Below are 10,563 nucleotides of genomic sequence, written 5' to 3' on the forward strand. Positions count from 1 at the left end.
CTATCACTGTGCCATTGAGAGCGTACTCACTTATGGCTTATGTGTGTGGTACGGAAGCTGTACTACCCAGGACAGGATGGGGTTGTGCAGAGTTGTTAAGGCAGCAGAGAGCATTGTTGGCTGCCCACTCTCCACCTTAGAGCAGATTTATGCCACAAGGTGCCATAGGAAGGCACTGGACATAGTAAAAGATCCATTGCATCCTGGTCACTGTCTCTTCGAGCTCCTGCCATCAGGACGGAGATACAGGACGATGAAGACAAGAACGAGCCGTCTTAAGAACAGCTTCTTCCCCAGAGCGATCTCGGCCCTGAATGGGAAGCCCGGACTTTGAAAGTCATCTAATCTTCCTTGCTGTTTTATACTGTATTGTTTTAATTAGTGTTTTTATAGTTGTTTTGATTTTGTGTGGAGTGCCCTACCTGGGTGGATGGAGCAGCCAAGTAATTTCGTTGTCCCCGAGAGGGGGCAATGACAATAAAGATATTATTATTATTATTATTATTATTATTATTATTATTATTATTATTAAAAGTGCTAGGCAAACCTCCCTGGGGAGAGCATTCCACAAGTGGGGGGGCCACCACAGAAAAGGCCTGTTCTCCTGCTGCCACCCTCCAGACCTCATGTGGAGGAAGCACACAAAGGAGCGTCTCAGAGGATGCGCACAGGGTCCAGGCAGGTGCATATGGAAAGAGGTGGTCCTTGAGGTATTCAGTTCTGAGCCATTTAAGGCTTTATAAGCCCAAATCAGCATTTTGGACTGGGCCCGGAAACTAATTGGTTGCAGGTGCAGATGGAGCAGGATCGGTATAATATGCTCAAACCATCTTGCCCCAGAGAGCATCCTGGCCACTGAATTCTGCACCAGCAGAAGTTTCAGATCATATTCAGAGGCAGCCCCACATATAATGCGTTTCAGTAGTCTGACCTAGAGGTTACCAGAGCAGAGGCAACAGAAGTTGGGCTGTCCCTGTCCAGATAGAGATGCCGCTGGGCCACCAGCTGAAGCTAATGGAAGGCACTCTGGGCCACTGAGGCAACCTGAGCCTCAAGCGACGAGGATGTAGACATATATGATATTACTTATTTCCCTGACAGGCTGCAAGCAGCTTACACATATAAAAATAAGAACTGCCAAAAACATTCACATAAAAAAAAAATCTATGCATGATGTAGCTAAAGAAAAGGTTTTCTTCCTGTCTCGTAACACTAAAACTCATGGACATTTCAACAAAGCTGAATGCTGGAAGATTTGGGACAGATAAAAGAAAGCGTTTCTTCATGATAGCCGGGAGTTCAAGGTGAACCCTGGGGCTTTCCCCTAGTTCTTTGTAAACATCCTCATGTGGAAAAGTTAACAGGGGGCTTCCACATGCCCCCGCCCTTGCCTTTCTCCTTCAAGCTTTCTGAAAATGGCCTCCTGGGCCCAGTGGAAGCCATATTTGTTCTCCTGGTCTGAGGCTCCCCACTCCTGACTTACAAGTTGCTTATAGGGCAAGATTCTGTCACTTACAGGTCAGGGAAAGGATTCCTCCGTCCCCTTGTACTGATAGTCTGCGGTTCTGACTCGTGAACCAGCTCACTGGTTGTGTCTTCACTCCCAGAACTATATTTTTGGGGCACAATGTAAAATCCCAATTATACAGACACCTGCAGCCCTCCTGTTAAAGTCAGTATTGCCAGGCACCTAAATTCATGCTACGTCTGTTCAAGCCAACCCCTGGAGTCATCTGCCTTTGATATGCCTCCTCCTTAGTGTCACCTGCCTTCTCTTAATGGGCAAGCAATGGCCAGGCTCAGGAGAAGGGGGGGTCCTCAAAGAAGGATAGAATTTTCTTTTTGTATGTAACGACAGCAGCAAGAATACTTATTGCAAAGTACTAGAAGATGCAAGATTTGCCCACTTTGGAAGAATGGCAGATGAAGCTGATTGACTGTATGGGACTGGCAGAAATGACCGGCAGAATCCGTGACCAGGGAGAAGAGTCGGCAGAAGAAGATTGGAAAAAATTTAAGGACTATCTACAAAAATACTGTAAAATTAAGGAATGCTGAATGATGATGAATTGAAATTAAGTGGTTTCTAGCTGTAATGGTAAAAGGAATATGATAAAATGATTTTTCTTTTTATAAGTAAGAATTTAAAGTTATAATAATTTAAGAGGTTGGAGGGAAAATAAGGGGTTCTTTTCTTTTTTAAGCTGTAATGCTTTGAGATAAGGATTTGCTGTATAAATAATTTGAACTGGATATACAAGAAGGGGAGGTACAAGGAGGTCGGGGAAATATGTTATGAGAAAATAAGTTGTGAAAGTTATGTGTTTTTAATATTTTTTATGTTTGCTTTTTTCTTTTTGTTTTTAAAAATTGGAAAATTTAATAAATATATTTTTTTAAAAAAAGAGAAGGGGGGTCCTCTATGGTTCTCTCCACACTTGACCAGTGAATGGGCAGAGGCCGCAACAGCAAGAGGAGGTGGACTGACCCACCTGTTGAGTATGGCTATTGTGGAGATACTAGACAAAGTGCCTTCTTAAAACATTTTCAGTCATATGAATCACCACTAGATGTCACTTGTTTCCCAATAATACAAAAATAGTTTTCAATGGAACCACATGACAGACCTACAATTTAAAACTTTGTAAGTGATGCCTACAACTTACACGGGGGTTACGTGTTTATGGAAGACAATCTTACTTAGGTATGAGTGATCGCCAAAGAAGAAGACGTTCAGGAAATCGTGCCTAAAGTCAAAATTGCATATAATCAAAACATAGTGAGCTCAATGGTGAAATTACCAAATTTCTCCCCTCAAATGCCTGCCCCTCGCCCCCCTTTTCAATCCCTGCCCCTCCCCCGTCTGTCTCTCTTTTTGCCAAGCACATAAAGCTGAATGTGCACAAGTTAAATGCATGTAAATTGTGGGCTTACTATAGCTTAAACATCATAACAGTATTTAAGATTCATTTCAATATGATTGCTGTTATTATGATATATATATATATACACACACACACACACACACACACAGTGGTACCTCGGGTTAAGTACTTAATTCGTTCCAGAGGTCCATTCTTAACCTGAAACTGTTCTTAACCTGAAGCACCACTTTAGCAAATGGGGCCTCCTGCTGCCACCGCGCCGCCGGAGCACAATTTCTGTTCTTATCCTGAAGCAAAGTTCTTAACCTGAAGCACTATTTCTGGTTTAGTGGAGTCTGTAACCTGAAGCGAATGTAACCTGAAACGTACCACTGTACATAATCCAGTTTGCAAACTAGGCTTAATTTTTTGTTGTAAATGTTTCAGAACAAAGGATTTATAGATGTCCACCCTAATTATAGACCAATTAAGTGAGAACACTGATTATTCATTAAACAATATTTGATTGGACAAGCAATGTGCCACGAGGAAGGATGTCACTTCACTTCTCATCTGACTCACATTGTTTAAACTTCCTCAAGGTTTGCCCAATTAATTAACAATTCAGAGCAAGAACCGTAACACTTCTTTTCCCCAGTTGGCTCTGTGGTGTTGCAAAACTAGAAGGCAGAACGGCACATTATAGGTTCATGTCTGGATTAGGAGTCTGGCCACTTCTTCTCCTAGAGCAGTCTTGGGAGGGAGGGATTTGCTATAGGCGTGGGGAGAAGGGCTGCTGCTTAACCAGCACTTTCAGGCCCTCCAAGTGTCCCCATTGTCAAGGGGCAGCTCCAGATTTACAGAAGCCATCCCAGTTTCTGATTTGGTCACGGAATGTCCTACTTTTCCTTAGGATGTTCCTATTTTCATCAGAGAAATGTTGGGGGGTATGGAGTTAGGCAATCACCAACCCAAGGAGTTAGGTAACTATACAACCTTTAGAAGACATTTGAAGGCAGCCCTGTATAGGGAAGTTTTTATAATGCTTAATTTTTTAATGTTTTTATATATGTTGGAAGCCACCCAGAGTAATAAAAAATATTATTATTATTATTGAATAGAATGTCCCTATTTTCATCAGTGAAATGTTGGATGGTATGCATTTTGAATACTATGGTGTGGAGAGGGAGGCATTCAAACTGGAGTAGAGATTTGGAGCAGATAGAGGACAAGTTGAGGAACGCATTTGGCACCACCACACCCAAAGCACCTTAAGAGCATTCTGCCCCCCCTTCAAATGTCTCTTAAAAAGTGGCTGTTGGACTTTGGAATTTCTGGAGTCAAGGGAACTGGATAAGGCTAAGGTTGCAATGCTATGCATAGTTATGTGGGAGCAAGCTCCCGGGGGGGGGGGGGGCTTTCTTCCCAGGAAACCTACATAGGATTCCTCAGCATGAGGACAGAGAAAAAGGTCTGAAAATTGAAACGAAGTGCACAATCCATTCGAACCGCTCAGCCATTCTGAATATGCCAAATGGATGTACTTTGCTTGGATTACTGTATAGCACAGATAGTTTGCTCATTTGTAATAAGTATATTTCAAAAGCATTGCTGATTAGAAGCTTCCAGGGAGGAAAAAACTGTTTTTCTCTCAACACATAGAATCTTCACTTTCTTCAGGTACAAACTGCACCACACGCCTCAGAAAAGGAAAGGAAAATACTGCCAATGGGTACAGTTCAAAGGCCCATCAAAAGAAAAGTTGCTTTCACAGGTACCTTTTTTTTGTTAGCTATGACTACTGAGCCTGCAGTTCTGTACACATTTTCCAAGGGCTTACTTCTGAGTAGACATGTAAAGGGGTGCATGGTAAACCAGCAAAGTAAGAGAATAATTAAGCAAGTGAGTACACATGCAAAGCAGGGAAGAGGGACCTGCAGATGTTGGTGGACTACAACTCCCATCATCCCTGACTATTGGCTATACTGGCTGGGGCTGTAAGCACTGGTTTCTAGGCATAGCTGTCAAGCGTCCCTTATTTGGCGGGAAACTCCCTTATCCCAGCGCCATGTCTCGCTGCTGTCCTGGATTGATGATGTCCCTTAAATTTCCCGGGTTTCAAAGGAAGCAGCTCCTCTCCCTCCCTCCCTTCTTGCCGGCCAGGGAGGAGGGAGGCTCCAACTGTGTTGCATGGCTGCCCGGACTGCCCCCCTCTGGCCTCCTCTCACCAGTCTTGCCCCCCGGGAGCCCCTCCCCACCGGGACTGGCGGGAGCCTCGGGGCCTTCCGCTGCCATCCTCCTCGCAGCCGCCAAACTGAGCGTCTCTGCCTGGGGCCTCCCCTCTGCCCATCGCTGCCGCTCCCGCTGGGCCGTACTGCGGCTGCACCACCAGAGGACCCGGATGAGATGGGCAGCCTGGCACGGCCTATGAATTGCTGAGGAGCCTTGAGAGGAGAGCGAGGGCAACCATAGAGAAAGCAGTTCAGAGAGAGGAGGCGGAGGCGGGGGCAGGTGTTCCAAGGGCTAACCATATTGGGGGAAAGCGGAGGAAGGACCGCAAGCGCTTCTCCCATAGATTTGTAGTGGTAGACTAGCATAGATGGTCTGATCTGCGGGTTTACTTCGGGGGCTATTCCCCCCCCTCCTCCTGCCCCGCCTGATGGAACTGAGAGCTGCAGATGGAGCACGAGAGAAAAGGTACAGAACTGCAGCAGCATCTTCGTAGCTTGGACTTCGTTTTGCGCGAAAAGTGGTCGCTGCTTGTAGTTATTTAATTGCAGTGTTTCATCAGCTGGTGTCTTGAGCAGCAACCTCTGGAAACGAAGGGCTAAAAACCGGCGCTGCTCTCCCAAATTATCTAGTTCCTTTTAACTTCGTATTTCAGCTGGTTGACTAAAATCCCTTATTTTGCCTGCTGATCCCTTATTTTTGAGGCTGCTGGTCCCCTATTTTCAAATCTGTAAGTTGACAGCTGTGTTTCTGGGAGATGCTTGTTTAAATAGCTATTGATTGTTTTTGATGGTTGGTGGTAACCACAGTTGTAGTGCTCCAGGGTTATAGTGGGGTGAAGAATGTCACTCTGTGTTTTCAAAGCTGAGGGCAATTTTTGATATCATGGGAGCTCCCCATGTGTGCCACATCAGGGACTCCAATACCTCTGTTTGGTTTTTCTGGTGCAGATCTTTGCCTTATTTTGATCTTAAGGGTTATCCATCCCTTTTTCTATAGCTATGACCATTCCCAGTGGTTGCATGCAGCTGAGAACAGGGAAATATGTTCTTTCTATCACACTAGCTTTTTCAAGCAGACTTTGAAATTTTTGGTAAAGGCTGAAGGCAAAGAAAATTTATAGAATTTAATCCCATTGACCTTCTGCTGCTTCACTTTACAATGAACATTTCAAAACTGCTAGCCAATAAAATAGTGATATGACTCCTTAGTCTTCTATTTTCATAATCCTAAAATAATATATTGTTTTAATAAAGTTTGTATATGCTGCTGGCAGTGCCTGTTTTACAGTGCCTCCCCCAAAAAATTGTTTACAGAGTTGTCTGCATTCTCTAGAATACATTAAACTATTTCATTTTGTATTCACCCATTAAATTTTTATAGAAATGGCTGGCACAAGAAAGATATTAAATCAGTGTGAACTATTGTCTAGCTTATTTTATGTCATTGTTAAATATACATTGAAGAAATGGAGTGACTCACATTTGGATATGTAAGGACACAGTCAGAGCTGTACTGTTTGATTGGAACAGGGTTATTATTCTTAGGCGTTGAGCCAATTACCCATTTGTTAATGCAACCCTTAACACATGAACATATGCTGGCATATATCTGTCTTGAGAGACAATGGAGCATGCTTCCAGGGTGAAGTCAGCAGCACCCAAGTGACCTCCCAGGGTGCAAGCCTGGGCAGTATGTATGGGGCTCCTAGGCTGCCCAGACGATAAGACCCCCCTCTCGGCCTTCCTGATGTGGTCCAAAGGAAAGCAGAGCAATACAGCTGGCACCAGCTCCGCTGCAAGAGTTGCTGGAAGGAGGCATAGAATCATAGAATCATAGAGTTGGAAGAGACCACAAGGGCCATCGAGTCCAACCCCCTGCCAAGCAGGAAACACCATCAGAGCACTCCTGACATATGGTTGTCAAGCCTCTGCTTAAAGACCTCCAAAGAAGGAGACTCCACCACACTCCTTGGCAGCAAATTCCACTGTCCAACAGCTCTTACTGCATGCAAGACACCAACCATTTTAGGAACTCCCCTCCAGATTTGTGTATGGTTTACTCAGCCTTTTTTTCTCCCAAAGATCTCCTGAAGGCAGCAGAGGTTTAGGAGGAGAGTTTTTCTTCTCCTAGATGGGCTACCTTCCCAGGCTGACAAGCCCCACCTGCCCCTCACCTCCCTCTACAGCAGAAACTGCCTTCTTGACCCACAATCTGCCAGAGTCTGTCTTTGCATGCAGGGGAAGTCCTGGATATCTGGCACATACATTGCACATATCAGCAGTATTTGATTGCTAAAGATCCTGCTTCTACACAATGAAGTAATTGATTCTGCTACTATACTTATCAGGCCTATTATACCTATTATTCTATTATTTTAAAAGTATAAGGAGCTCTTTTACAAAGTTAATCACTAATAGGAGTGCAAGACTTATTTGGGGGGGATCATGCTTCATTTTGTATTGCTCAAAAAATACCTCACTGATTAAAATCACATTTGTTTTATTATTCGTTAATTGCATTCACATTAGTTTTGTTTCGCTTGTTTTCTTTTCTTCTTTTTGCTGTGGCAGATATCTCTTGGCAGTCATCATTTTCGTCTTCCAGAGCTCAGATGGAACAGCATGAGAGTCTTAATCTCAAGGGCGTGGGTTTGAACCTCACGTTAGGCCCTTCCAACTCTACAATTCTATGATTCTATCAGGGATGGGGCATGTGTGGCCCTCCAGATGTTATTGGACTCAAGCTCCCCTCAGTTGCCAGGGATTATGAGGGCTGCAATCTATCAGTATCTACTGTACATAATTCCATGGCATTCTGGTCAGCCTACCAATAGACCTGATGCAGTGGTCAGTGCCTGAGTTAACGCATATAGTGTACATCAAGCAGAGATGAGCCTTCAGCAAGATACAATAATGTGTCAGGTGGGGAGAGCAGTGATCCTTGGTGTGAGAAAAGGGTTGTTTTTTTACAAGCATGCATGTGAATTTCTGGTTTTATCTGTGAAATGTTGAAGCAGATTTCATTTAATCTACTATGCTGTTCATTACAGTGCAAGCCCTTAATTTTCACGTTATAAAATCTCCTTTTTCTCAAGCCTAGCTTGTTGCTTTGAACAAACACTCAACCAAATCTACAAGTCGAATATGTTTTTGTGTCTATGAAAAAGTTGGTATTTATGACTCTTTTTCTAGACGCCGCTCATCAGAAGTATACAGTACAGGTAAGTCACATTGAGGCCAGAGATAACTGATCCAAACAACAGAATCCTGTTCCATGTAATAACATTTTTCCTCAACTCAGTTGCCTGCTTGGGCTACAGGACAGCCTGTTTTCCCATTTTCAGTGCTTCATCGGATCGATATTTGGATGCATCTCAAAGAACACCACAGCTGCTACCATCTCTCACAGGCTACAGCCAACTAACCACCTAATCTGGAGGCTAGTTAGTGATATCAATGCTTTGCTGGAAAACTGGCCTGGAATTTTAGCCACAGAATAGTTCCAAGAGGAGATGCATTGTGAGAGCTTTCTCATAGTCCAATGAACCTATGAAGATGGCACATGAAAGTCAATAACCATGAGTGCCGTTAACTAACCATTATCAAACGACTACTGGCAACAGAGTATCACAGCCATGACCTACATCTTAATGGCATCCCTGTTGCTACGTTCTATTTTCTCCCAACAACAGTATTAAACCCTCCGTTGGGGAAAGCTCATAGAATTCAATCTGTGAATGGTCATATCATTGTCCATTTCTCTTTCAGCAAACAGATTATCTGTAATTGGCAATAGGATAATGGGCAATAGGTTAATGAATAACTCCATATTACATGGAGAACCACTGCCAGTCAGTTTCACCAATACTGTGCTAGATGGAGCAATGGCAGCTTAGCACAAGCATAAGGCAACTTTCAATTTTCCTGTGCTTAAAGGCCATGTAGGGCAGTGTTCCCCAACCTTGGGCCTCCAGCTGTTTTTGGACTACAATTCCCATCATCCTTGACCACTGGTCTTGCTACCGAGGGATGATGGGAGTTGTAGTCCAAAAACAGCTGGAGGCCCAACGTTGGGGAACACTGATTTAGGGGACGCGGGTGGCGCTGTGGGTTAAACCACAGAGCCTAGGACTTGCCGATCAGAAGGTTGGCAGTTTGAATCCCCGCGACGGGGTGAGCTCCCGTTGCTTGGTCCCTGCTTGAGCCCGAACTTCCCCCGACCCCTGCCCCCAGAACAGGCTGCTATCCGCAAGCCTTGGGAGCCCGGCGGGAACTCCCGCTGGGCTCCCCAGGCTTGTGGATATCTGCCCAAAGCCCAGGGCGCACTACTCAGTGCGCCCCAGGCTTCAGGATGCAGGCTGCTATCCGCAAGCCTAGGAAGCACGGCAGGAACTCCCACCGGGCTCCCAGGGCTTGTGGATAGCTTCCTGAAGCCTGAAAAGTGAGAGGGGTTGGTGCGCACCGACCCCTCTTGCTCTCAAGTCTTCAGCGAAAGCCTGCATTCACCCCATAGGACGCACACACATTTCCCCTTCATTTTTGGAGGGGAAAAAGTGCGTCCTATAGTGCGAAAAATACGGTACATCTAGTCTAATCACAAGCAGGCAGTGATGCTCACTGCATGCCAAGATTCCATGAGCCCGTTGCTCCTGAAGCAATGAATAACCAGACAGGATGATAACATATAAATTGGGATTAAATAGGCTACAACTTTATTGATTACAGATGTGAATGGTTTGGCTTAGGCACAGGATACAGCAGTTTCCCATTCCACTCCACCTGCTGGGAGTGCATCTAAGGGTAAACCACATCCCCTGAGAGCGGACACATGCAACACCTATGGCCGGTTGGGTCTACCCTCCAAGCATGTCTTGCACCTGTGCCTGCCTACAATTGGTCAATCTGCAGGCAGGCTGCAATCCCCATGGCTGTGGCTTGGGCTAGGCTCAATGTTGCCTGTCTAAGGTAAGTGGACTTGTCAATCACTGTGGTCTGTCCTAAGCATCAGGGATATCATTCCTGTTGCACGTTAGTCTATCATTAAAAATACAAAAAACAACAACAGCAATGTTATGCTAAAAACCTGTTTGTGACAGCCATTGACAACTTTCCTTGATGTTTCTAGTTCCCACAATACAAGCAGCAAAACACATTTATTATTTTGCTGTTTCACATTAGCTAGAAAAACAAACCTTGAAAAGTGTACTGGATGGAGACAAGATGGTTTCAGAATATTATAATGCTCACTTAACAGTATTTGCAGAATAACTGCCAGAAGGTTCAGGGTTATTCTGATTTAAGATACTTTGGGGAATGTCTTTTTATGAAAAGTAAACCTGAGCTGCAAAGTTAAGAACTAACTTTGCAGATCGGAATCAGTAGAGAACGCTTTTGGTGTGTATTTGCATTGTAATTGGAAACTGTTGCCTTTCTGTATTGATGATAATTAATGCCTAAAATATGAATAT

This window comes from Podarcis vaucheri, assembly GCF_965113315.1.
Source record: "Podarcis vaucheri genome assembly, chromosome: 10".
NCBI lineage: Eukaryota > Metazoa > Chordata > Lepidosauria > Squamata > Lacertidae > Podarcis > Podarcis vaucheri.